Source organism: Periplaneta americana, chromosome 6 (assembly GCF_040183065.1).
Source record: "Periplaneta americana isolate PAMFEO1 chromosome 6, P.americana_PAMFEO1_priV1, whole genome shotgun sequence".
NCBI classification, from domain to species: Eukaryota; Metazoa; Arthropoda; class Insecta; order Blattodea; family Blattidae; genus Periplaneta; species Periplaneta americana.
This window is the reverse complement of record NC_091122.1, coordinates 57,002,232-57,028,933: the sequence shown is the minus strand read 5'-3', so window position 1 is coordinate 57,028,933 and position 26,702 is coordinate 57,002,232. Positions and strand designations below refer to the sequence as shown.

General features: G+C 35.4%; 1 protein-coding gene and 1 non-coding gene across 6 annotated transcripts in view; one reads left to right on the top strand and one right to left on the bottom strand.

Annotated features, from left to right (window-relative positions):
* Positions 1-26,702, top strand: part of LOC138701339 (protein qui-1) — a 1,858,863-nt gene that overhangs the window by 1,066,812 nt on the left and 765,349 nt on the right. The window lies entirely within an intron of this gene.
* On the bottom strand, positions 2,170-2,244 carry TRNAG-GCC (transfer RNA glycine (anticodon GCC)). Its single transcript has one exon. It is a non-coding gene; the product is annotated as a tRNA-Gly (tRNA).

The following is a 26,702-nucleotide window of genomic DNA, read 5'->3' as shown; positions in this document are numbered from 1 at the left end:
GCCTTTGACCGGTTTTCAACAGATTCGGTTATTTTAGTTTAAATGCTTCTTTTCCACGTACTGCTGGTTATCTAAGGAGTAGGACGAGTTCATAGTATCTTTATATCCCCTCTCATGTTAGAACATTGTACTACACTAATCATATCTCCCAAAATCATTTTCTTTCTTCAAGATTCATCCTGTATACTACAGGTTTTAACTCCTTCCAAACTTCCATACTCGACATAAATATTTTGTAACAGAATAATTCATTTAACATTAATTTGGACATACTGATATATATTTAATCATATTTTCAAGCTTCCTATGCATAGGGCCTAATTCTTGAATCATTGATTGTAGTAGGCCTACTTTGAAATTATCAGAAATATTGATAAAAATTCAACGACACAGAAAACCATGTCTTACACGTATCCTGCAAAAGCCTGAATAAAAGGCGTCTGAAATGCAGGTTTTATACATTTTAAGAAGCTGGTTTCATACGACTTGTGGTTCATATGCCTCTTAATATTTTGTATTCGTCGTTTAACTTTGCAATACTGAACCCCTCCCCTCTAGTTGTACGACTTTTCAGTAGTGAATACCAACTTTATGATTTTGAAAATTTTCCCTTTATAAAATCTCGATTATACAGGCACATCATTTTATTTTTACTAACATTTTTAATATTAACTTGGCTATACCTCTGGATCAACGCCGTTTGCTACCCCCTTCCACGACTGGAGTTCGATGATACTGGCGTAATATACAAACAAATCAATTTACTAGGTATAGGAGGGAAGAAAAGTAGTTCATCCATTTACGTAAACTAGGAAATATCGCGATTTTGAGTTTGATCATTTTCAATAGGTTTTTGTTTAATCAAAATACAGTACAGTACTAACAGTGAATGTTTTTACTCACGAACTGAGCTGTCCATGTGTATATTATACTGTCTACAGCACATTAGCATACAATATAGAGAATGAAGTTAAATTGAAAAATAATCATAATATGGATATTTAAACACATTTTTTTAAAATGGTGGCCGTTCATTTCGATACAGGCTTCAGTTCTAATGTGTGTAATTCCAGTTACCAATTTCGTCCTTCGTACTAGTAACTCATGTTGAAATAATTCTGGACCTACTCTATAAAAGAGTACCTTACGTACTGTAAATTCAATCTTCACTTCTGCCCGATCCGAAAAGATAAAATTACTCAGACATACTATCTACTGTCCGTCCAAGTGGTTATGTCGTAGGGTCGTAGAAAGGGAAGAAATCACGTGACAGTTAATTACTTAACGAGGCCCTTTTATTTAAGTTATTTGAAACAGTTGTATAATATTACGCAGACGTCCAATTCCTAACAGAAATTAGTGTTCTCAAAAAAGAGCTAAGTCAGCCCAGCCACTAGCTGGCGAATAGAAGCTTGTGGGGGAAACCGGGATACGACGTAGGCAAATGGACGACAGTACCTGTGCGAAAATGATTCAATATTGAAAGCTCTTTCGTCACTGGAAAACGCGAACATTTTTGGAACTTACTGTTTACCATGACCGTAAGGCTACTATGACTGTATATGCGGTCTTGGATCTGTGTGGAGGACGGTTGAACTTCATCATAGAAGGGGTGGGAGTGAAGTACATTAAAAAACTCAGGTGCAATAAAAATTGAAGTAAAAATAAAATGATGTCGCTGTATAATTTCAGTAACATTCGCACTTGTATGAGATGAAGGATGGTCGTTATACAAGAAATATGAGAACACAGGAATAAAACCACAGGAGACAAATGACAGCGCTGAAAAAAAAATGCATACAGCAGAGCGTTAAAACGAATGTCAATGGGAAGTTAGGATCGATGTAACTCGAATATCGGAGCGGAATTTTGTTTAACGCGGAGAGAGGGTGAGTTGATAACTCCGTTCTGTTTACCGAGAACCGAGGACGACCGGGAACGTAATCCCTAGATAGTATTGATTTCACTTGGCGGAGCTGTTGTCTTGTCCCCTGCATCATCCACACTTCACTCCGTTCGATCTCCGGTAGTCGATATTTTATTTAACTTACAAAATAGGTAATCCGACACAGCTTCTCCGGCAAGACAAGAACCGTCGTTTGAGAGAGAATATTCTTAAACATATATGTAGTCATCACGTAGATACTTATTATTAATGGAGGAAATTCGTTCCGGCACCGGGAATCGAACCCAGGACCCTCAGCTTGGCGCACTGAGTGCTCTTACCATCTGAGCTACGCCGGAATTCGATCCATAGCGCTAGTATAACTCTCGTCCTTTATATAGCCCCTTTGTATAACCAATGGCCTCCATTTTCTCCATAATTATACAGAGTGATTCACGAGCATTTACTATCCCTTACGGAGCTTATTTCCGAAGTAATTTTGAACAAAAAATGTCATATAAAAATTTGTCCTAATCTCATTATTTTCAGAATTACACTAATTTGAATTTGTTTGTAAAATATAATTATTCTTGTGATTTAAGGGTAAAAGAATATTACAGATAAATAATGAAGTATTCAGGAGTATAATTTCTTTAATTAGCTAGTATTCTGAAGTTAAAAAGTGTTGTGAATTCCATAGTTGCTTCGTACAGATTTTTTTTTTTTTAAATTTTAAGTAGGCCTACAAAATTACATTTTCTTACGCTTTTATCACAAGTGGGTTATGAACCAAAAGGCAACTTTTCAGGAGAGTAAAAACAAAGTTTCTATTCACTTTATTTTTTGGAACAGCATATTACATGAACTTCAGTTTCTAATACTACAAATGAGTTTATTAGAGAACAAATGAAAGATCTGATTCTATATAAGGCGGAAATAGTAAGATAGTTTGAAAATCCGAAAATGCCACATTTGGTAGATAACCCACATATTGTTCTGAGGTCTTCAATTGTTACAAATCACGCCACTCTTATTAATTCTTTAAGACTGTACATTAGGATGCATAATTTTACTGTAAAGAATCAAGTTCCTAAAGTCGTATGATTTGTAACAATTTTTTTGATAATTGCGTAAGAATGATGTCATTTTTAGTTAAAAATTGAAAAATAAAATCTGTGCAAAACAATTAACAACAAAACTATCAGGTACTCAACTTCAAACATTGGTGGCCACTGTATTTCAAGAAGACATGTAAAGATATTGAGAATAAAAAACCTAATATTCATCAGTGAGTACAGAGAAATTATATCTACTCAGAAGATGAAAGGTTGTGTCAAGGCTTCAGGGTATATTGATGGTTTGCACCCTAGAACAATCAGGTTGAAGGCACAAGATCATGTGGAGATCCCCACTACTGCAGCATAAAATGGGAAACTTGGAATCAATATCAAAAAGTTAGACGACATCTCAAAAGTCATGCACAACATACCTGATGAGTACAAGTCATTCTATGAAGACATCGTGAAGTATCGAACTTCAAATACAGCAGCCAGTGGTAACGATGAATAAAGACTCATATTATGATCATCATTGTATAGAGTAAAACTATTTTAAAGTGTTCTTTGTAGTATTAAACATTTCATGTCACAAAAAACATTATAGTCAAACCATTGCATGACAAAAGGATAATATTCCAACATATTTAATTATTAATACTAAACAAATAAGTATTTGACTTAGAGATTGTTTGAGTGAACACTTAATGACTAGTTCTACAATTGACTAATAGGAACTTTTCCAAAAGAACCCTTAATGACTAGTTCTACAATTGCTTAATAGGAATTTTTCCAATAGAACCCTTAATGATTAGTTCTACAATTGCCTAATTGGAACTTTTCCAATAGAACCTTTGATGACTAGTTCTACAATTGCCTAATAGGAACTTTTCCAGTAGAACACTTAATGACTAGTTCTACAATTGCCTAATAGGAACTTTTCCAGTAGAACACTTAATGACTAGTTCTACAATTGCCTAATAGGAACTTTGCAGTAGAACCTTTAATGACTAGTTGTACAATTGCCTAATAGGAACTTTTCCAATAGAACCCGTAGGATGCTATTCATAGACATTTCGCAGCACGCGCTACGAGCGTACTAAGCTAGCCCCGGCTATCTACTGACTACTTGTATAGAATTCAAATCATATCATATCGCTAACACTGGTTTATAAATACGAAAAACGCTGATAATCCACCGGAAGCCCGCGCTAAAAATGTCTATGAATACGGCCCTTAATGACTATTTCTACAATTGCCTAATAGGAACTTTTCCAATAGAACTCTTAATGACTAGTTCTACAATTGCCTAATAGAAACTTTTCCAATAGAACTCTTAATGACTAGTTCTACAATTGCCTAATAGAAAATTTTCCAATAGAACCCTTAATGACTAGTTCTACAATTGCCTGATAGGAACCTTTCCAATACAACCCTTAGCTTATTTTGTTTTTCCACAAACTATGAAAATTGGAATGTTATTCTTTTTCCATTCAAACGTTCAATTTATGAAAGGCTTGAGTCAGACATTCTGCACACTCCAAATATGAGGAAACGGGGAAAAAAAAAAAAAACGAGAAAAACTCCAACTACGACGTCGTTCGCCACAAGTGCCACTGTACCGTCTGTGTGTCAAACCGAAGAACTGATCATTCAGCCACTGCAATGGTAAAGAAGTCTATGCAGAAAGAGTGCGTCATAGAAAGATTTCCGTTTTTAGAGTGTTTAGACTTAAGCACGTCATAGAAAGCCAATCTTTCGTTATAGACATATAGCGTATCTAAACTTCTGTTTATAGTAGAAATGCGTCCAATCGATCTGGTGAGTTTACAGGATCTGTTATTTCCTCAAGAATACTGCCGTCCGGAGATAGAATGGGAGATACGGTGAAGGGGGGGGGGAATCGGTCTTTTGTGTCGGTACTGATACAATCCATCGGGATCTCATTGCTTAATGCATTGTGTGTGCCGATTCGAAGTTTCAGATGGTGGAATGTTCCACGTTGTCCATAATTTTCTTGTATGTCGTGTGCTTTCATGGTATTTAAGCTGAAACAAAATATTATTTATGATAAATAATAATTAATAATAATAATAATAATAATAATAATAGTGAGAACGAAAATGCCTATTTAGCGATGTTGTATCAACTACTAGGTTATTTCGATGGTGTTCGGGTAAAGGGAGCCGTCATTTTTTGTGCAAATGGAGTTTTGTCCCTCGAGTGAATGAATACACAAGTTAAATTCTACATGTGAGTGTTCAAAAATCAAAACAATGCTAGCATTGTATGTGTTTTATTTGCGTAAAAAATTATTTGCAATAAGGTTCCGAGTTTGATTTTCATTTATCTCAAAACTCATTTTTATGACTATCTCCCTTTAACGAAACACCATCGATTTAGCGGCGAATTGGTGATAGCGAGTCGGTATGTGGCAAATTGAGGCCAAGGATTCGCCATACATCGCCCGGCATTCGCTTTACATTTGTGGAAAACCTTGGAAAAAAACCCAACTATGTAATTAATGTTTGTCTCTGAGATTCTGGCTGATATGTGATATGTACACCCGTTGACATGAAAATTGGCCACAGTCCCACCTCGGAATAACTTGGGAATCATCGTATGCGCTATGTTTATACGCGTTTCTACAATGTAATATAATGCATTGTTCTGTAAGAAGGCTTATCCACGTAGGGTAAAGGTTGCTAATATTGTGATACTAATAATATTATAATGATAGTTCTTTTTGAGAATTTTTTTGAATTTTACTGAGCGAGAACAAGATCGATTTCTTGCGTCAACGTATTAAGGCAGCGGTGACCAAAACTCGAACTGCAGTGATTCCTTGCGACAGACAGCCTATGAAGTAAGGAGACTAAGGAAAGGTAGTTGGCATGAAAACTACAACCAGTGGTGGTTCCTGTACTAACATCTTGATCAATCCCGCGGATAAAAATCTCAAGCTTTGCTGTATCAGTAATGTCACTGCTGTCATCAAGAGCCAGTGAATAATACACGACTTTCTTGCTTTTTTTTTTTTTAACCTTCCTCTTCATTATAATCAGGAATTTTCTAAATTCTTTTCTCGATACTTGGTCGAGAAATTCGTAGTTTTTCAAAATTAAAAACTTCTTATGGACAAGTTATTTAAGCTATTTTAATAATTACTCTTTTGAGAAATTTTGAGGCTTTAGAATACGAGATATTTCAAGCCCCATTAGGTAGCTGACTTCCTTACATTTATTTATCTCGTCTTTCTCTTTCTGGTTGTGATTCGAGACATGTCAATTCCTGGCGTTTAACAGTTCGTTGGCACATAATAATGAATCATTTTTTCTACAATATCATTATTAAATGAATAACTAATAAATATACCCTCATCTAAAGATTAAGGAGATTAAAATTGAGATAAAACCTAATAATTTTATCATTCTAGGGAGAAGATCTAAAAATATGAATATTCACGCACATACATAAGAATTATAGAAACACATATTTAGTGGTCAGTAATAATAATAATAATAATAATAATAATAATAATAATAATAATAATAATAATAATAATAATAATAATAACAATAACAATTATAATACATTATTCAGCGTGGCAATTAATTTTTCTATATACTCCTAATTGAACCGTTGAGCAAAGTAAACATATTACATTTTGTCCGACAGAACAACAAAAAAGTTCTCCTTCTCATTCTTTACGAATCCACCTCTTACTGCTTGTACAGACAGAGTTTGTAGAGCGACATGATACCGCCACTGCTTGCCTTCAGTACGTGAATGAAAAACACAGCAATGTACAGGACCTCCTTGTACACGATGTAATCACGACACCCGCTTTGGTTACCGCTGTATTAAGGGAATCTTCGTGGACAAGTTTCTGCACAAAACCGGTCCTTCTCTCGCTCAGTAAAAAAAAAAAAAAAAAAAAAAAAAAAAAAAAAAAAAAAAAAAAAAAAAAAAAAAAAAACTATCATAATAATATTAGTATCACAATATTACCAACCTCTACCCTATATATAAAAATTGTTTGTTAATAAATGAGTGATAGCTGTAAGACCGAAGTTCAGTGCTGTCATTCAACATCGTAACGCACGGCAACTAAATAAACAAATTAATAAATAATACATTATTTATGGTAATTCTTCTTTGATAATTTCACTACTTTCTCACAACATTGTTGAAAAGTGTTGATAGGGAAATTTAACGATTATTAAAATATATCTTTAAGTAAAAATGAAAAGTTGTACCAATACCTGGCACACACGTTCAAGTTAAGCCTCCAGAAGAAATGTGCATCCGACTGGCATCCACTTGATTTTAATAGTGCAGGTCTTAAAATTATACAGGGGTAATTCTTTCCTCTAACAGCTTAAATATTGACGTTTTGCATGGAATAAATGGTTGAATCAGAATATTTTTCTGCTAAGAGTACGAAGTACACCAGCTAAAATCTGAAAAATATATACTGTCAGAGCCATTTTCCTGGTAATGGCATTCCAGAGAATCTGTTTACAGATCTGAATACAATTTTGCTCAGGGAATTTAACTCGCGGTGAAAATAGACGTGTGCGAAATTGAATCATAGCTTCGAGGATCAGATGTCTCGGATGTTCTGCAAGCTATCGTGACTTCATCGCTGAGGAATTTAATGTCTTCTGAAAATCCGAGAAAGAGATATTAGCTTACAAAGGGAAATAAATTGCGTTTTCTCCGGCAACTGAACGTATATTGAAATCTAAAACGACGTGCCCGCATATTAATATTTATTGACGTTAAGGTCTTGGTTGCAAGTGCAATATTTTGAATAAAATGATATCCTTTTCACTTTGCTATTGGAATACGCAACACAATTTATAGAGATGAAAAGAATCCTGTAATGCGATTTATTTCTATTTCTTCATTATTATTTCTAATTATTATTATTATTATTATTATTATTATTATTATTATTATTATTACTATTATTATTATTGTTACGAGTAGTAGTACTGTATTTTTATTGTAGTTAACTCTAAAAACCTGAAAGATTATTGAATTCAAAGACGTCACCTTTTGTCGTTTTGAAGTCTGTTTAAACTAACTCAATCATTTAGCTGAAATTAACTCGTATGCTCCATACACATTGCATCGCCATTCAAGATTTCAAGCTCTCTCGAATCAAATCTATTTAAGTCAATTTCTCTTCCTTATAACTGAAGTTTTAAATACTAGGAAGACGTAATCGTTTCTTGTATTTTCCTTCTAAAAGCAATTCTATTTCAAACATTGTTTTAACTCTTCAGTAAATTACATCACTTAATTTCGAATGTAACGCTTCAGTTATTAGAATTGGATAAACATAATGGACTTGTATGGCACTGTTCTTTTGTATTTACTTACAGTTTCTTCCTAATTACAAAACAAATTGTATCTCAGAAACGATGACCTTTTCATTCCTCAGAAATTGTTAGTAACAGGAGAGTAATTTATAAATGACGAATTAAAAAACTCTTTTTCGAGAACTTATACTTTCATGTTAGTTCCGAGATAGTATACATAAACAGTATAGGAGCAGAAACTAATAATTTTATTCTGAACAATGTCAATTTACTCTTATGTGCGTTATGAATATATGATGGAGAAAGGAGGAAGGACGAGCTAAAGTGTACACGAATAAGTGTCCTTGCAAGGACTCTTGGTACTCATCTCAACATTTATATGGCCTCCTAGCCTAAAGAAACTTGTCTCACACCATTCACACTGCTCGACTTAAGGGAATGAAATAAATTTTGCAGGTGATAATGCCGAAAAACCGCAAGTAGGAAACAACGTTAAATGGCTCCGCAATTAAGCCAGCCGCGCACCGTCAACGCAACAACATACAGTGGGTGATCAAATTATTAGGGACACTTGGTAAAAGTAGGAATTTCACCTTCAAATTCACATAAAACACAAGTAATTTGGATTTTCTCAACTGGAAAAGCTTTATTACTCTAAATAGTGTTTTATAAACAATATTATTACATATTTAATTGTGTAATAATGAATATGGAATGAAATAAACAAGAAAACTAATATTCTGTCACACATCCCTTTGCAGCAATTACAGCATTAACTTTATTTGGCATACTAGAAATGCATTGCATACAATTTTTTTTTTAATTTCTTGGCCGTGATGCCACACATTGATCAGTTTTTCTGTTAAAGATTGCTTATTTGTAATAATTTATGAATGAATTTGCCTCTTCATTAGCTCCCAAATATTTTCAATCGGATTAAGGTCCGGAGAGTTACCAGGCCAATCCAGAACCTTAATTTTGTTGTCAGACAGGAATTTGATTACCTTATTTGCCTTGTGACAGGGCTCAGAGTGGTGCATGAACACAAAATCACCATCAGGAAACCATTCACGGACTTGTGTAAGAAGCCGTTTCTCCAGAATCTTTATGTATTGATACTGTCTCATGATTCCTTGAACAAAATACAGACGACCATGACCACTAATCACAGACCACACCATGAGGCTTAGAGGATGTTTAACAGTCTTCATAATCCAGTCATTATTGTACTTTTCACCTTTACGCCTTCTAACGAACACAGATTTGTCAGCAAGTATCTGTATGATAGATTCATCTGAAAAACACACCTGAAAAAAGAAATAAACAGTAGGCCTACATAAAACACATTTGCACAAAGTAAAATTGCGAGTAACAAAGAAATCATGTGAATGACAAACAACTCACTTTTTTCCAATCATCCACAGTCGAAAATTGATGCTGCTTTGCCCAAGAGAGACGCTTCATCACCATGTATGGTTTCAGGAATGGTTTCTTGGTTGGAGTGCGACATGAAAACCCAAACTCTTTGATCCTCCGACGGGTTGTCATAGAAGATATGTTGATTCCAGCATCTCTCATTGGCGCCTTTCTATGTAGAAAACTGTTAAACATCCTCTAAGCATCATGGTGTGGTCTATGATTAGTGGTCATGGAACTGGTCGTCTGTATTTTGTTCAAGGAATGATGAGACAATAACTATACATAAAGGTTCTGAGGGAACGGCTTCTTTCACAAGTCCGTGAATTGTTTCCAGATGGTTATTTTGTGTTCATGCACGCCTCTGCGCCCTGTCACAAGGCAATTAAGGTGACAACATTCCTGTCTGACAACAAAATTAGGGTTCTGGATTGGCCTGGTAACTCTCCGGACCTTAATCCGATTGAAAATATTTGGGAGCTAATGAAGAGGCAAATTCATTCAGAAATTATTACAAATAAACAATTTTTAATAGAAAAACTGGTCAATATATGGCATCACAGCCAAGAAATTAAAAAAAAAATTGTCTTCAATGCATTTCTAGTATGCCAAAGAGAGTTAAAACTGTAATTGCTGCAAAGGGATGTGTGACAAAATATTAGTTTTCTTGTTTATTTCATTCCATATTATGTATTACACAATTAAATGTGTAATAATATTGTATGTAAAACACTATTTAGAGTAATAAAGCTTTTCCAGTTAAGAAAACCCAAATTACTTGTGTTTTATGTGAATTTGAAGACGAAATTCCTGCTTTTACCAAGTGTCCCTAATAATTTGATCACCCACTGTAGACAGCGACTACCGCCGCATCCCACAATAGCTTTCCCAGTCGCTGAGTCGAAACAGGAAAGAAGCACCGCTATAGCGAAATTCCCGTTGGCAGCTGGAAGAACGACAAAATTTAGAAATCCGAAATGTATACTTGTGAGTGGTAGGTTCGTGGCCCATTTCTTTTAGGGTTTATCCCAACATGTGTCTTAACGCCTTAGGAGAAACGATGGGAAAGCCATAGGTAGAATAGATTTCAATGTGGAAGCCCGAGTGAATGTTCTTTTCTCCAATGAGTTCCTTCCCAGGAAATCTCTCGGTGGAAAACAAACGACTACTGTCATTTTCAGGCTAACAAAGGTATTAGAGTAAACATTACGTTTTGCTTGTATTTTCACAAAAGCACCGCAAAAATATATATAACCTCTCGTCGCTTGCTTCCTAAGCAAAGCGTATGACAGAATTTAACCTCCAGTACTCACGCGGCATACATTTGTAATCCACTGCTGTTTATTACATTATCACATCTCCGCTTTGAATGCTGATAGCGTGAAATTTTCAGTACCCTTCCTGTTATTCAGCTCTGTTGTCGGAGTGTTTGGAACAGTCGTACGCATACGACTATTTTGACTAATTGTGCGAGGTACGACCGCATTATATGTCGTACATAATTTTGTACGACAATTTCACCGGGGGGAAAAAAATATTTTGAAACTTACAATGTTAGTTTATAATTAAAATATAATTGATGGTTAATTCGTCCCTTTCAGACAAGTTTTCTTCCTGGAATAATATGAAAGAAACGTGCATTTAAGGAGGGGGGAGAGAAATGCTTTGAAAATCGATCTGGTATAACTATGCTTGCAATGCAAGTCACAATTTGTCATCTAGAGCTGTAAGTTTCACGTATTTGGCACGGTTATATCGCAACACATGTTTAATTTTATTAACTGCCTTGTTCGTTCGATAAAGGAAGCCTTTTATCAATGAAATAGTACCGCAGTAGCATTAAGAAGTCTAAACGCTCCGACATTATAGAGGCGTCGGGTTTGAGTCGACTGTAGATAAATTGATTTAATATAATTTTCAGCCGCCGCAGTGATTGTTACTAATATATCTGCCGCCGCGCCGGCCAAAACTCAAATTTCTGCTGACTTTAAATATAACAAAGTCGTTTCTAATCAAGCGTCATCGTGCACACTTTACCGCGATGACAGTGTTGATGATGATGAAATGGGTGGTGATTTGTTTCAATGCTGAATGTTATTATGGATGTGAACAATAATTAATATTTTCTTAATTGGAACTGCAATTTGCTGCTAGACATATATAAATGACACTCGGAAATTAAACGCAGAATAAATACGGTAAATGTCTGTTATTATTCGGTTGAGAAGCTTTTGTCATCCAGTCTGCTCTCAAAAAAAGCTGAAAGCTAGAATTTATAAAACAATTATAATACCGGTTGTTCTGCATGGTTGTGAAACTTGGACTCTCACTGTGAGAGAGGAACAGAAGCTAAGGGTGTTCGAGACTAAGGTGTTTAGGTAAATATTTGGGGCTAAGAGGGATAAAGTCAGGTTTATTTTACGATTCTTTATCAACTGCGATGTTATCTGGCGTAAATCGTCAATGATATGAAAGTGATGCCAGGGAAATGACTCCAGCGTCGAAAGTTACCCAACTTTGTTCTTAATGGGTTGAGGGAAAACCCCGAAAATAATCTCAACCAGGATTTTAACCCCGGCCCATTCGTTTTACAGTCAGAAGTGCTAACCATTGCTACTCAGCGATTGACTAGAATTATATATATTAGAAAGCTGAGAAATGTACGATATTTTTATGCTGAAATACGATAATTTTCATAAGTTGGTACGTCGGTTGCGATTCCTTTATCTGGCAACCTTGGTTTGGAAGTAATTGTGACTCTTTTCTGTGTAGTAATGTTTGTGTGTTTAGATTGGATTACAATATTGTAATCTGCGCTAGTGATAACATATTTTTAACAGACGAGAGTTGTTTATTGTTGTTGTTGGTTATCTATATTAATTATAAATCTGTAGCCGAAATTTTTCTGGTAATTTTTCGATTTTCCAAAAATAATTGGTCCTAACATATATAATTAACCACCCTGAAACCGAAAATCGCTTTTTTGAAATTTTTGTTTGTATGTCTGTCTGTCTATCTGTCTGTATGTTTGTTACCTTTTCACGCGATAATGGCTGAATCGATTTCGATGAAAATTGGAATATAAATTAAGTTCGTTGTAACATAGATTTTAGGCTATATGGCATTCAAAATACATTATTTAAAAGGGGGGTTATAAGGGGGTCTGAATTAAATAAATCGAAATATCTCGCTTATTATTGATTTTTGTGAAAAATGTTATATAACAAATATTTCTTTAAAAATCATTTCCGATAAGTTTTATTCTTAGAGAAATTTTGATAGGACTGATATTTAATGAGATAAATGAGTTTCAAAATTAAAATAACTGCCATCTAAGGCTGTGTAATGAAATAAACAAATGAATTCATCTATAAGGGGCCTTGGTCAACAACAATCGAAAGCTATGAATCATAGCCTACAGAGAATGTTCCTGTGTTTGTATGAAGTAATATCGGAAGCTAAATTAACCGATTTGTGTAATTATTATTTCTCCATTAGAAAGTGTAGTTTCTCTATATGGGCATAATGCTATAATGTTATTACAGTAACTTCGGAGTGAACTGAGGACAGGTAAGATTAAAATAGCTTCTTATGCACAAACAACTTCATAGGCTATTCTGTGTATTCATTTCCTGTATTTCTTAAAATAATGTTTATCTCAGAGAATTAACGAACCACAAGAGTGTATTGATTTAGTATGCAGTAATAATATGTTAGCTTAGCATTCCATTATTTTATAATCCAAATTTTAACTATGCTCAATTGAATCGTGTTAAAATATATAAAATACATATGCATTAAATGCAATGCAAACAAATTGGGTAATGAGCTAAGCAGATTATGTTGCGCTGTTGTAAAATAAAATTTGTTCCTCCTGAGATTCAAGAGCCCCCATAACAAATTAAAAACTTACTTATCGGTGTACATCTGTTATCAACACATTTTTTATATAATATAATATAATATAATATAATATAATATAATATAATATAATATAATATAATATAATATAATATAATATGTAATATTATATAATATAATTTAAGTTATTTGAATGGTTCGGAACCATAGTGGCCCAAGCGCCATTTACTGAATACGTAGAAAACAAGGGTTAAAATTAAGTTATTATCATAATTCAATGGGAACATATAGCAAGTAAAATAAAGTATACACATTAAATCTAAATGATATGTCAGTCTTCATTAAAGTATGGATGCATGTAATAAAAATTAAGAAACATGTTAAAGGAATTGTCATTGCACCAAATGAATGGTCTCTGGACCAAAATGATCGCATTTTAATTATTTAAATACAATTTAAATTAAGTAACATATTAAACGATTTATCCTTCTATCAAACACGAATGTTCCCTGGATCAAATGTCCTATTTTAATTATGTAATTACTTTATATTTATTTCTAACGGGTGCAGCGGAGCGCACGGGTATGGCTAGTTGTTAATAAAATAACACTGACAGAAATAGAATCTTAGTTCTTCCCTGAAGGAGTAAAAAACTCGTGCTCAGGGAGATATCTAAACACAAAGATAATTTTTTGACCCAAACTGGGTCAAGAAAAAAAATACAGGAATAAATTAAATTTAAAAATACAATTTCAATTTTTAAAATTTAAGTCATACAAGTACATATACATATTAAATCAATATATATTCGATTTCCTTATTTCTAAGCAGTTCATAAGCATCTTACAGTATTTTTTATTGTTGCAGTGGTTATTTTATCATGTAATATAAATATAATGTTTATAATACACAACATTGACTTCTCCTTATACTTACTTGCGTACTTACTGGCTTTTAAGGAACCCGGAGGTTCATTGCCGCCCTCACATAAGCCCGCCATTGGTCCCTATCCTGAGCAAGATTAATCCAGTCTCTACCATCATATCCCACCTCCCTCAAATCCATTTTAATATTATCTTCCCATCTACGTCTCGGCCTCCCCAAAGGTCTTTTCCCCTCTGACCTCCCAACTAACACTCTGTATGCATTTCTGGATTCTCCCATACGTGCTACATGCCCTGCCAATCTCAAACGTCTGGATTTAATGTTCCTAATTATGTCAGATGAAGGATACAATGCATGCAGCTCTGCGTTGTGTAACTTTCTCCATTCTCCTGTAACTTCATCCCTTTTAACACCAAATGTTTTCCTAAGAACCTTATTCTCAAAAACCCTCAATCTCTGTTCCTCTCTCACAGTGAGAGTCCAAGTTTCACAACCATACAGAACAACCGGTAATATAACTGTTTTCAGATTTTTTGACAGCAGACTAGATGACAAAAGCTTCTCAACCGAATAATAAATGCATTTCCCATATTTATTCTGCATTTAATTTCCTCCCGAGTGCCATTTATATTTGTTACTGTTGCTCCAAGATATTTGAATTTTTCTCCTCTTCGAAGGATAAATCTCCAACTTTTATTGTTCCATTTCGTACAATATTCTGATCACGAGACATAATCGTATACTTAGTCCTTTCGGGATTTACGTCCAACCCTATCTCTTTACTTGCTTCAAGTTAAATTTCCGCGTTTTCCCTAATCGTTCGTGGATTTTCTCCTAACATATTCACGTCATCCGCATATACAAGAAGCTGATGTAACCCGTTCAATTCCAAACCCTCTCTGTTATCCTGAACTTTCCTAATGGCATATTCTAGAGCAAAGTTAAAAAGTAAAGGTGATAGTGCTTTAGCCCGCAGTGAATTGGAAAAGCATCAGATAGAAACTGGCCTATAAAAGATTCTTCAATTATTTTGTTTGCTCATAACATTCGTTAGACCTATATTTTATTGACATCACTGATTTAAATATTAAATTTCAAACAGAGTTACACTGTTGTATAACAAACAGTTTAATAAAGTCAGTAAAGTAAGGATAATATTATATATATGTTGTAAAATTACATGTAAACAATTTGTTTATTAAAGAAAAGAGAGATAGATTACAAATGTAATCCGCGCGAGTACCAGTGTCACAAATTATGACTTGAGTACTGAAGGACTAAAGAAATTCCAATGATTGCGTCGAACGTCTGTATTCTAATTAGCAGAGACCGGAACTTTGGCAGAATGCCTTTTTAAATGTGTTAAATCTATCTTCATTTTGGAAGTAAAGCTGTACGAATTATACCTTTGTGATTGAAACGTCACAGTTTAGGTTGCCCTTTTCTGCCTCTTTTTAATATAAATGCCTGATTTACAAAATAAATGCTGTTTTTGCCTTTATTTGATTATTTATCTATTGTTTATTAATTTATCATTAAAAATTGCCTACAGGTATATTTTAATTTACAATGAAAGTGACTTCACCGAATGTATATTATTGTCTTTCAGTCAGTTCATATTCTCTTTGCAACAATGAGTGCTGCCGTGCAAAAATGTATAACAGTAAGCGTTCTAATTATCGCTTGTGTTTATTTCACAAGGCAACAATGAGTGTGGGTCTAACGTTATTTTTAACGGTTATTTTACTTTCAGTTTTGATTGCGACGTCGTTGTAGCTATAGTCGCGACGCTGTTATTCCCGGCGAGACTCCTCGTCTAGGTAGGTACTTAGTATCGTTCGCCATTTTTGCTTTTTCGTTGCCGAGCTACCAGACGAGGGATCTATTTGCCACACCTATGATAATAAATCAAACGCACTGTAATTCAGCAAATAATTGAGCGGCAAATAAAGTCCTCGTGTGCTTTCTGCGAATGCAAACGAAAGAGACAAAATTGCGGGCGATTATATTAAGTATTTATCGAGCCTTAGGAAATTCATAACTTCTTCATCAGCGAATCACAAGACGCACACTTTTAAATGTAGCCGACCTGTAACGTGATTGGCAGCCGGAAATTAGAGCGACGGGACTATAGCTAAATATTTAATCTCGCAACATATCAGTACAACCAAACACAAAAATGTACTTTCCAGGGTTACTGGGAAAAATATTTCTTTGCTTTCAACAGTAATTGCAACATCGAGTCGAGAATCTCAATTTGCATTCGACTTATGTAAAGCTTTTCTTGCTGCCGAAATCCTTTTGTAGAAAGTGCAAGGTTGTGGGTCTAGTGCAAGGATTTTGTAATCGCCTTTTATTGCGTATTTTAACTATTTATAATGTCTTTTTACCTGCCTAATTTAGTTATTTATGATTCCTTTTGCCTGCCTATTTTATGATTCATAATGCCTAAACTTCCGGTCTCTGCTAATTAGTAATAAAATTCAAAATGTAAATTCTTTTCAGCAGGTTTCAGAAAAACAATAACAATATATACCTATATACTTTTATCTGCGTTGGTTTGATAATGGATAGGCCTACTTATCCATCGTCATATTACCATGGTAATGACATTCATTATCGCACTCAATCAACGATCGTATCATGAACGCATTAAACGCATTATTAAATAAACGCGGATAGTAGTACATTATGCAACGAGCCTATAATGGTAGTAATTAAGAAGCGAGTATGTTTATGAAACGAGCGCAAGCAAGTTTCATAATTTTCATACGAGCGTCTTAATTACCATTATAGGCAAGTTTCATACGATTTTTTATGCTCGACCATATTTCTAACTTGAAATTATTCATAAGTATTCATATTATTCTTATCTGACTGAGGAGCGGAACTGACCTTGTGCAATACCTCGTAAATTGTGAGATGCTCGCAGACGCGAAAGTATTGATTGTTTCCGAGAAACAGATGTCGATATTGACCTTGACATTGAAAAACGAGGTGACAAATTGAATTTATTTGAATATTATTTACAATTAACGCTAATTATTATAGTAACAGAACTGACTTTATTTCAAATATAGGTGATTTATTGATTTATTGTTGTCTTTCGATTGCAAATCCGAGAATAATCGATACTTGCGCTTTCATATTGCTACAATGGTATTTTCTGATTGGTGAAACAACTAAACTTTAATGAATAGGTGTACTTTAATAAGATCCATTAAAGGGTTGGTACCAGGTGTATAATTACTACATTTCGGCATGGTCGAGCATAAAATATTGTATGCAACTAGTGGAATGTGCATAATAATTATTGTCGCTCTCATGTAATTATAGAACAAGTAGACAACTATGTAGTCTATTAATTTATGGGACTCGCTAACCATCCTGGATATACTGTGATCCCGGGAATTTTTCTTCTTTTTATAATGTAAGTAAATCAAAGAATGCTCCCGCTAGAAGATGCTGACGTAATTAATGGCAGCATTTAATTACATTTCTCTTGTTCGCTTGATAGAAGGGCTTAGAAGGCGTATGACATCTAGTGAATCAAGTGCTTTTTAATTCACAGCTAAATAAACAACTCATCTCTATATTTACACAAACGGAAGTCGGTGACAGATATGTCGTTTCTAATTCGCTGCTCTACAGGCTCCTCTCAATCTTGACATTTAATCATACTAACGCGAGGCGTGGTGTTCGCTAATATTAAGGCGCACTCTTCTGTGTCGGAGGTATTGCCTTTATTTGACGAATGCAGGAAGAAATTGGAAGATGGGTGTTTACTTGTGATAATTTTAGACTGCCACCATTTGAAATTCACTACTTCCATGAACCCGGACGTTTGGCTGAGCGCGCCAACGCTCTACCGACTGAGCTACCTCGGAACTACACCAGATCCCGGCTCAATTATTCCTTTTTTATGCACATATCTCAAGTGGGTTGACAAGACGTCTAAGAGCTAACATTGAGTGCACACTAACAGTATCTGTTCGTTAACAGAAAACCACAAATTGAAGTCACACAGAAAATGTGCACTCAATGTTGGGTCTTTGATGTCTTGTCAACCCACTTGAAGTATGTGGATAAAAAGGGAATAGAGCCGGGGTCTGGTAGAATTCCTGGTTAGCTCAATTGGTAGAGCGTTGGCGCGCTCAGTCAAAGGTTCCGGGTTCGGTATCGGGCCCCGAAACAATTTTTTCCTTTAAATTATTCATGTCAGCTTTACAGGGAGCTATACCTGAAAGCCAGACTTATATAAGGTAGGTGATGTTTGGATTCTATGTTTGAACTCTTAAATTCAACTATTAATGAGGAACTCTAACATTTTCAAATTTCACACTACTTCGGCGGGCCACGCTGCTCTGTGCTTGATGTGTAGCTGTAGAGAGTTACGTCGTGTAGTACAGTACGATTATTTAGTCCTGACAGTCGCCGACAATGTGCGCCTGGGTCAGGCGAGTCTACTAAGTTACGTCAAGGGGTGTTCGGGTTAGTCATTTGCTTGCAATCAGAACGATCGGATGTCACGCGTTCGGTAGAACAGTGTGTTTCCACTACAATTAAGCTGTACTGTACTCCAACCACCAGAAAGTCTCAGAAGAATGAGAAGCAGCGGGGTAATGCTGTGAATGAATGTTGATGCCATAAAGTCACACACATGGGTACATGCATCTCCATTGGCTAACTCTCAAAGCACAAACCATAACACTGATACACACAAACTTATACTACCCTAGATACAAAATTAGATCACGGTTAATCTCCTGATCCTTTAATCCCTCCATACAGGAAATAACATATTCAGGAGAGCGCATGTTTTTTAAACTGACGTTATAACGATAATATTATCTATCTACTTCGCACCAATAGATGACGCAGTCCACACCTGTGGAGTAACGGTTAGCGCGTCTGGCCGCGAAACCAGGTGGCCCGGGTTCGATTCCCGGTCGGGACAAATTACCTGGTTGAGGTCTTTTCCGGGGTTTTCCTTCAACCCAATGTATGAGCAAATGCTGGGTAACTTTCGTGCTGGACTCCGGACTCATTTCACCAGCATTATCACCTTCATCTCATTCAGACGCTAAATAAACTAAGATGTTGATAAAGTGTCGTAAAATAACCTACTAAAATAAATAAAATAGATGACGCAATAGTAAGCACATTCCTTTCAAGGTTAATCTCCTTACTGATGGCTTGTCTGTATCTCTACTCCGGAGCTCTCCCCACTACTACTACTTCCCCTCTTTCGCGTCGCCGAGCTGTCAGGACTAAATAGCCTATAATCGGTCTGTACGGTGTGTGTATGTAAGTGTAGTGTATGGAATGAGTTATGATGATGAATATGGGAAAAGGAGAAGCGGAATCCCGGTACCAACACGCACCCTACACCTGTCAAATAGCACTTAGGTGGCCGCCAGGATTAACGTTCCCGTCCGAAGGACGAATCACTATCAACAGTGACATATGCCGTGTTTTCTTATACACTGCGGAGAGATTTGGGATTTAACCCAGGCTTATTTATGCACAATCTAGTGATTAGAAATTGTGCAACGTTACTTCTCCCATTCCATGAGTAGAAATATTACATGACAATATCTGACCTTGCCGAGAATCGAACCCGGGGCGGCTAGTCTGGAGGCGGACACTTCACCACAGAGCTAACTCGATGGACTATGTGAGAGAAATGTATTTACACTTAAAAAATCACGTTTGAATATTATGGTTAAATAATGCTCTAATCAAAGGTAGATGTTCCTTTATTGTGATGTTTTGTGGTGTAACTAGTGTTAAACCGTTGATTAAATGAATTTCCATTGATGATTTTTCCTGTCTGTTAATTAAATTCAGTGATTTTATTGTTACCTACAACTCGTATGACAGTGAAGTTAATTAATTGTATGTGCATAAATTCATTAACTTGGAATAAAAAACACAACAAAATAATCCATGCTCTTCAAATTCCAACCGTTAAAACAATTTATTTACGCAGGAAAATTAATTTGAATGTGTCATTAAAAGTTTAGCGAACTTCGTAAATAAACGTGGTATAACTGTTAATGAACACAGTTTTTACTGATCATAAAACAACTTGGATACAACATCACATACAACAGTCGCACTCATGTGGCCTGTATTTTCAGCATTAATAAGAAGCGTTAAGTGACAGCTGTGAGAAGTATGGGATGAAGATAGTATAAATGTAAGCAAGACGAAGACCATAGTTATCGGAAGAAAAAAAAAAGGTAAACTTGCGAATTCTAAATGAGATAGTAGAACAAGTAGACAGCTTCAAATACGTGGGGGTGTACTACAGGGACATCATTTTATTTTTACTTCAATTTTTATTGTACCTGAGTTTTTGAATGTACTTCACTCCCACGCCTTCTATTAAGGAAGTTCCAACTCCACACAGAACCAAGACCGCAGATAGTAAGCAGTATTGAGTTACTGGGTATAGTACGTTCCAGAAATATGTTCGCGTTTTCCAGTGACGAAAAAGCTTTCAATATTGAATCATATTTTCGCACAGGTACTGTCCGTTTGCCTACGTCGCATCCCGATTTCCCCCACCTGCTTCTGCTCGCCCCTCTGTAAAAGCTGGGCTGTCTTAGCTCTTTTCTGAAAACATTAATTTCTCTTAGGAATTGGAAGTTTACGTAATATTATACAGCTGTTTAATTTAACTTAAATAAAAGGGCCTCGTTAAGTAATTAACTGTCACGTGATTTCCTCCCTTTCTACAATCCTGCGGCATAACCACTTGGACGGACAGTAGATAGCATGTCTGAGTAATTTTATATTTTCGAGTCGGGCAGAAGTGAAGATTGAATTCACAGTACGTAGAGTAGGTACAGAATTATTTCAACATGAGTTACTAGTACGAAGGACGAAACTGGCAATTGGAATTAAATGCAATAGTCTATAGTGCGATAATATGCACAAAAGAACTGAAGCCTGTATCGAAATGAACGGCCACCATTTTCAAAATTGTGTTTAAATATTCATATTATGATTATTTTTCAATTTAACTTCTTTCTCTATATTGTACGCTAATGTGCTGTAGACAGTATACACTGCATAATGAATACGTTCGCATGGATAACTCACTTCGTGAGTAAAAACGCTTATTCTTAATACAGTACTGTACTTTGATTAAAGAAAAACCTAATGAAAATTATCAAACTCAAAATCGCGATATTTCCTAGTTTACGTAAATGGATGAACTACATTTCTTCCATCCTATACCTAGTAGAGTGATTTGTGTTTTACGCCAGTATCATCGAACTCCAGTCTTGGAGGGGTAGCAAGCGGTGTTTCCGGTCCTCTAAAGATATAGACAGGTTAATATTAAAAATGTTAGTAAAAATAAAATGATGTCCTTGTATAAGTAATATACCTGTTATTATTCGGTTGAGAAGCTTTTTTCATCCAGTCTGCTGTTAAAAAATCTGAAAGTTTGAATTTATAAAAAAGTTATATTACCGGTTGTTCTTTATGGTTTGTGAAACTTGGACTCTCACTTTGAGAGAGGAACATAGGTTAAGAGTGTTTGAGAATGAGGTGCTTAGGAAAATATTTGGGGCTAAGAGGGATGAATTTACAGGAGAATGGAGAAGTTACACAACACAGAACTGCACGCCTTGTATTCTTCACCTGACATAATTAGGAACATTAAATCCATAAGTTTGAGATGGGCAGGGCATGTTGCACGTATGGGCGAGTCCAGAAATGCATATAAAGTGTTAGTTGGGAGGCGGAGGGAAAAAGATGATTGGGGAGGCCGAGACGTTGATGGGAAGATAATACTAAAATGTATTTGAGGGAGGTAGGATATGATGATAGAGACTCGATTAATTTTGCTCAGGATAGGGACCAATGGCGGGCTTATGTGAGGGCGGCAATGGACCTCCCGGTTCCTTAAACGTCAGTAAGTAAGTCAGTACTATAAATAGTAACATGTTGCCAGGAAGACAAAAGGAGGAAGTTTTTAATAAAAAAAGGAGCATCTTCTGCGGACTTCTGGAAAAAGAACTAAGGAAGAGGCTAGTAAAATGCTTTGTGTGGAGTGTATGGACATTACGACGAAGTGAAGAGAAGCAACTAGAAGTATTTCAAATGTTGATATGGAGAAGAATGCAGCTTGTGGAATGGACAGATAGAATAAGAAATGAAGCTGTATTGGAAAGACTGGATGAAGAAAGAACGGCGCTGAAACTAATCAAGAAGAGAAAAAGGAATTGGTTGAGCTACTGGCTGAGAAGAAACTGCCTTCTGAAGAATGCACTGGAAGGAATAGTGAACGGGAAAATATTTCGGGGCTGAAGAAGATATCCGAAGATAGACGACATTAAGATATATGGATCATATGGGGAGACTAAGAGGAATGCTGAAAATATAAAATATTGAAGAATTGGTGGATTTGTAGTGAAAGACCAGCCCTTGGGCAGAAATATGAATGAATGGATGAATGATAGTTTATAGTTGGGATGAGTCCTGAAAGAAATGACCTACATATTCACCCCCCTCCCAACATTCTACAATTCGGGTTATTGCAAGATAAAGCGTTCACAAATTGGTGACTTAACTTTCGCGTGCTGTTTTAGGTGCTTCTGTGTCAGCTTACTTGGACAATACACGCTTAGTCCAAGAACTCAGTCTTTTGTCTAGCGAGCATAGCGACACCGTCTGTCACTATTCTCTCTTTCCCGCCTTATATCATCATAGATGAGTCTGCTCTGCTGCTCTTCAGTCATATCTCAGATTGCGCTCTGCCACATATCTTCCATTTATGTGTCAGCTATTAGCTGATGTCCTTTTTTTGTATTTCTCTTCAAAATATCTGCAGGGTTCTTCAATGAAACGGTGAAAAACAGAGTGTGGCCAGTGACCGACTGGCTTGGAGCTCACATAGTTTCTTTCCCACACACCAAAATTCCCTTGCAAAGATCCGAAATCGCATACCTTTTAGTTGTTTTTTTCTCCCCTTTTCCCTATTTGATTCGTGACTCTTCTGGAGGAACTTTCGAAACCATTAAAAATATAAGTGAAAATATTCCGCCCCCGAAGTCGAAGCTCGAACCTCCCGAATAGAAGCAGACAGCGACGGCTACTTTGCCGCATAATGACCTTAATTAATTGAATTACTTTCTAATAAGCGCGAAATTATTAACATCTAATCGTCTCAACTTGTTAGTGAACATTACAGTATATTTCATCCTGCACAACTGAGAAAATATATCTTGAATATAAAATATAGGATTTTCATTACATTCTGCTTGTACCAGGCTATCGTTGCTTACATTTAAGTTGCATATTGTGTCACTCAGTCAAACAGCCACTGCCAAACAACGGATTGCGACCACAAAGTGATAGATTTGTATCAACCTGTCACTATCTTTCAAAGATACATCATCATCATTGTCATCCGGTTACTCGGTCTTCTTATTGACTTTCAAACAAAAATAATCATAAGCATCTAGTCTATGTAGTAATTATATTAATATTTTACAAGAAACACACTTTATTCTTTCATCATAAAATGACTAGACAGGGAAATCAAAAACTCCTTAATTCCAATAAGCCAAATTTTACAGGAGAGAGAAAAAACTTATAATCTGTCTTACTAACTTGAAATATTACATATTTGCCTATTAATATTGTGTAAAATTACATTCTTTATCAATTAAATACTTCAAACCCTAAATTACTACATTATCTTACGCTACAATTTGAAATAAACACTGCTGGAGTTAGGGGTTTTCTGACTTCCACAGTGTATGAATTACGAAATGTGAATAAATATGAGCCATATGAAGAAAAAAAGATAAATATATCATAATTCTCTTATGAAACATTGGTTTATACGAGAAAATGGAAGTTTATTATTAAGATTAACATTGCTATATATATATATATATATATATTTTTTAAATTTCAAATATATGCGACAGAAGATAAAAAATTACCATAAAGCACATCAAAATACACAAATACCACCACAAACAATATTAAAATGTTAACACAGTCTGATTCATGTTACAGATTCTGTTTTTTTTCTCTCACTCTCATGTTCTTCCTGTGCTTCTAGATTATTATTGTCCAAAAACAGAGTTTGATAATACATCCCACTTTCCTCGGAAATAAATCATTAAATTTTGCAAGTCCTTTTGCTTTCTTCTTTGAATGGCAATGCTGAATTGTACTTTAGTTGACTGGGGAATGATGCATCTGTATTGGGTTTCTGGAAGTTAAATCGACTCCATATTGTGTCTTTCATAGTCTTACTTACATGGATTTTATAGAGTTTTGTGAGATTCTGAATACCATATCACTTTACTGATCTGGTTGAGCGATAGTGTTGCCACCTACCGGGAAATTAAGCTTGGAATGCAAAAACTCTCTTATTCCATGGAGTAAGTGCAGTTCTGACTTCGAGTTTTAAAACAGCCCCCAGAATGCAGATGAATATCGAAATTAGTGTATTCTTGCATTCTACGCATACGAGACAAACTAAAAAGCACCATCCAGCCCATAATTCAGTTTTGTAAAAAATTAGCGTTAGTGGATTTTTGATCTCCCTGACTCAAATTGTGTTTTTTTAATTGGGTTATTTTACGACGCTGTATCAACATCTAGGTTATTTAGCGTCTGAATGACATGAAGGTGACAATGCCGGTGAAATGAGTCCGGGATCCAGCACCGAAAGTTACCCAGCATTTGCTCATATTGGGTTGAGGGAAAACCCCGGAAAAAACCTCAACCAAGTAACTTTCCCCGAATGGGATTCGAACCCGGGCCACCTGGTTTCGCAGCCAGACGCGCTGACCGTTACTCCATAGGTGTGGACCTCAAATTGTGTTAACTTTTAAATATCTTACAAATATATGTCTTGGCAAAGGCAGTTAGTGTGGGTATTATTAACCAGCATTACATAAGCAATTAACATGCATGACTCGTTGGTGGAGTGGTCAACGTGGATGAAGACCACAATATCAAACGACACAGAAAAGATCCAATGTAAGAAGTATGTACTCACTTGCAATGGCAATGTGTTAAATTGCCACTACTCTACCATGAATCAGACCGGATACCGCAAACTTGCTTTATTACTGCATAATTACGTACATCACTGGCTACATGACTAATCAATTAAATGGTTAAGCAGCTGATTAGATGCTCATATTACAGCGTGAACTGCGATCCGAATAGTGTGCCTTTAATACAGGCTTGCTGACGGCCATCTATAGAAACAAATTGGTGAATTGGAGTTGATTTGTATTGACAGCGACATGTGAAATGCGTCAAGGGTAGTACGACTATTCAGTGTAGCATATGCCTATAGTTAACCGACACCGTATAGCCTATATTTTCTCTTTGTCAGTGTTGTATTGAAGGAAAGACATAAGTTAAGGCTCATTCACAATGAAAATTAAACATAACGTAAGCGTTAACTTGACGTTACAGTAAAATCAAGAAGTCATACTATCATTCACGGTAAGTATATTATTCCTATTTGTCGATTGAAATATCATTTACAAATAATTTATCAGTATATCAATAACAAAACAACCTCATAAAATTACTTACAAAAACACTCCCAAAAATAATATACACTTATGAAAAAAAAATAAATACAAATTATTGGATTAACAATATTTTCACCGTTACAATTACACATGTATAAACACTAAATATAAACATTTACATAGAGATAATAGTAATATACGTTACAAGAGCGGTATGTTGACGTTTTCATTTTCGAGGAAAAGATTGAAAAAGCAAAACGTAGTTGAGCTTTTTTAATTTCCGAGAATATGAAAACAAACATACCGCTCGTGTATCACACATTATTTTGTGCGAAGATCGTTTATACATACCTGAAAGACGAATTTCCAATTAGTTGCAATGAAATCTCCATCTTGGTTTCTGTTTAATGACGCCAACTTCGGAACACCAAAATATCTTTCTTCAACATTGTTGCTGTAAAATGTTTTCTGTGTTTACTATACTCCAGCAGGCCGTGATATACGTCTGTCTTTTTTTTCCCCCAGTCTATAAATGCGAACTTAAAACAAACGGTAAGGTTATGTAATGATTTATTTTTCATTTTAATATTTTAACAATATTATTTATATAACATATTGCAGTAATAACATCGGCATCTGGAATCTCGTTGATTTTTTCATGGCTTCCTTAATGTTACTTGTATCAGGAATGCAATAAGTCTCGTGGAGTTGTAGAGTTTATTTAATTTTTGCAAATATTTAA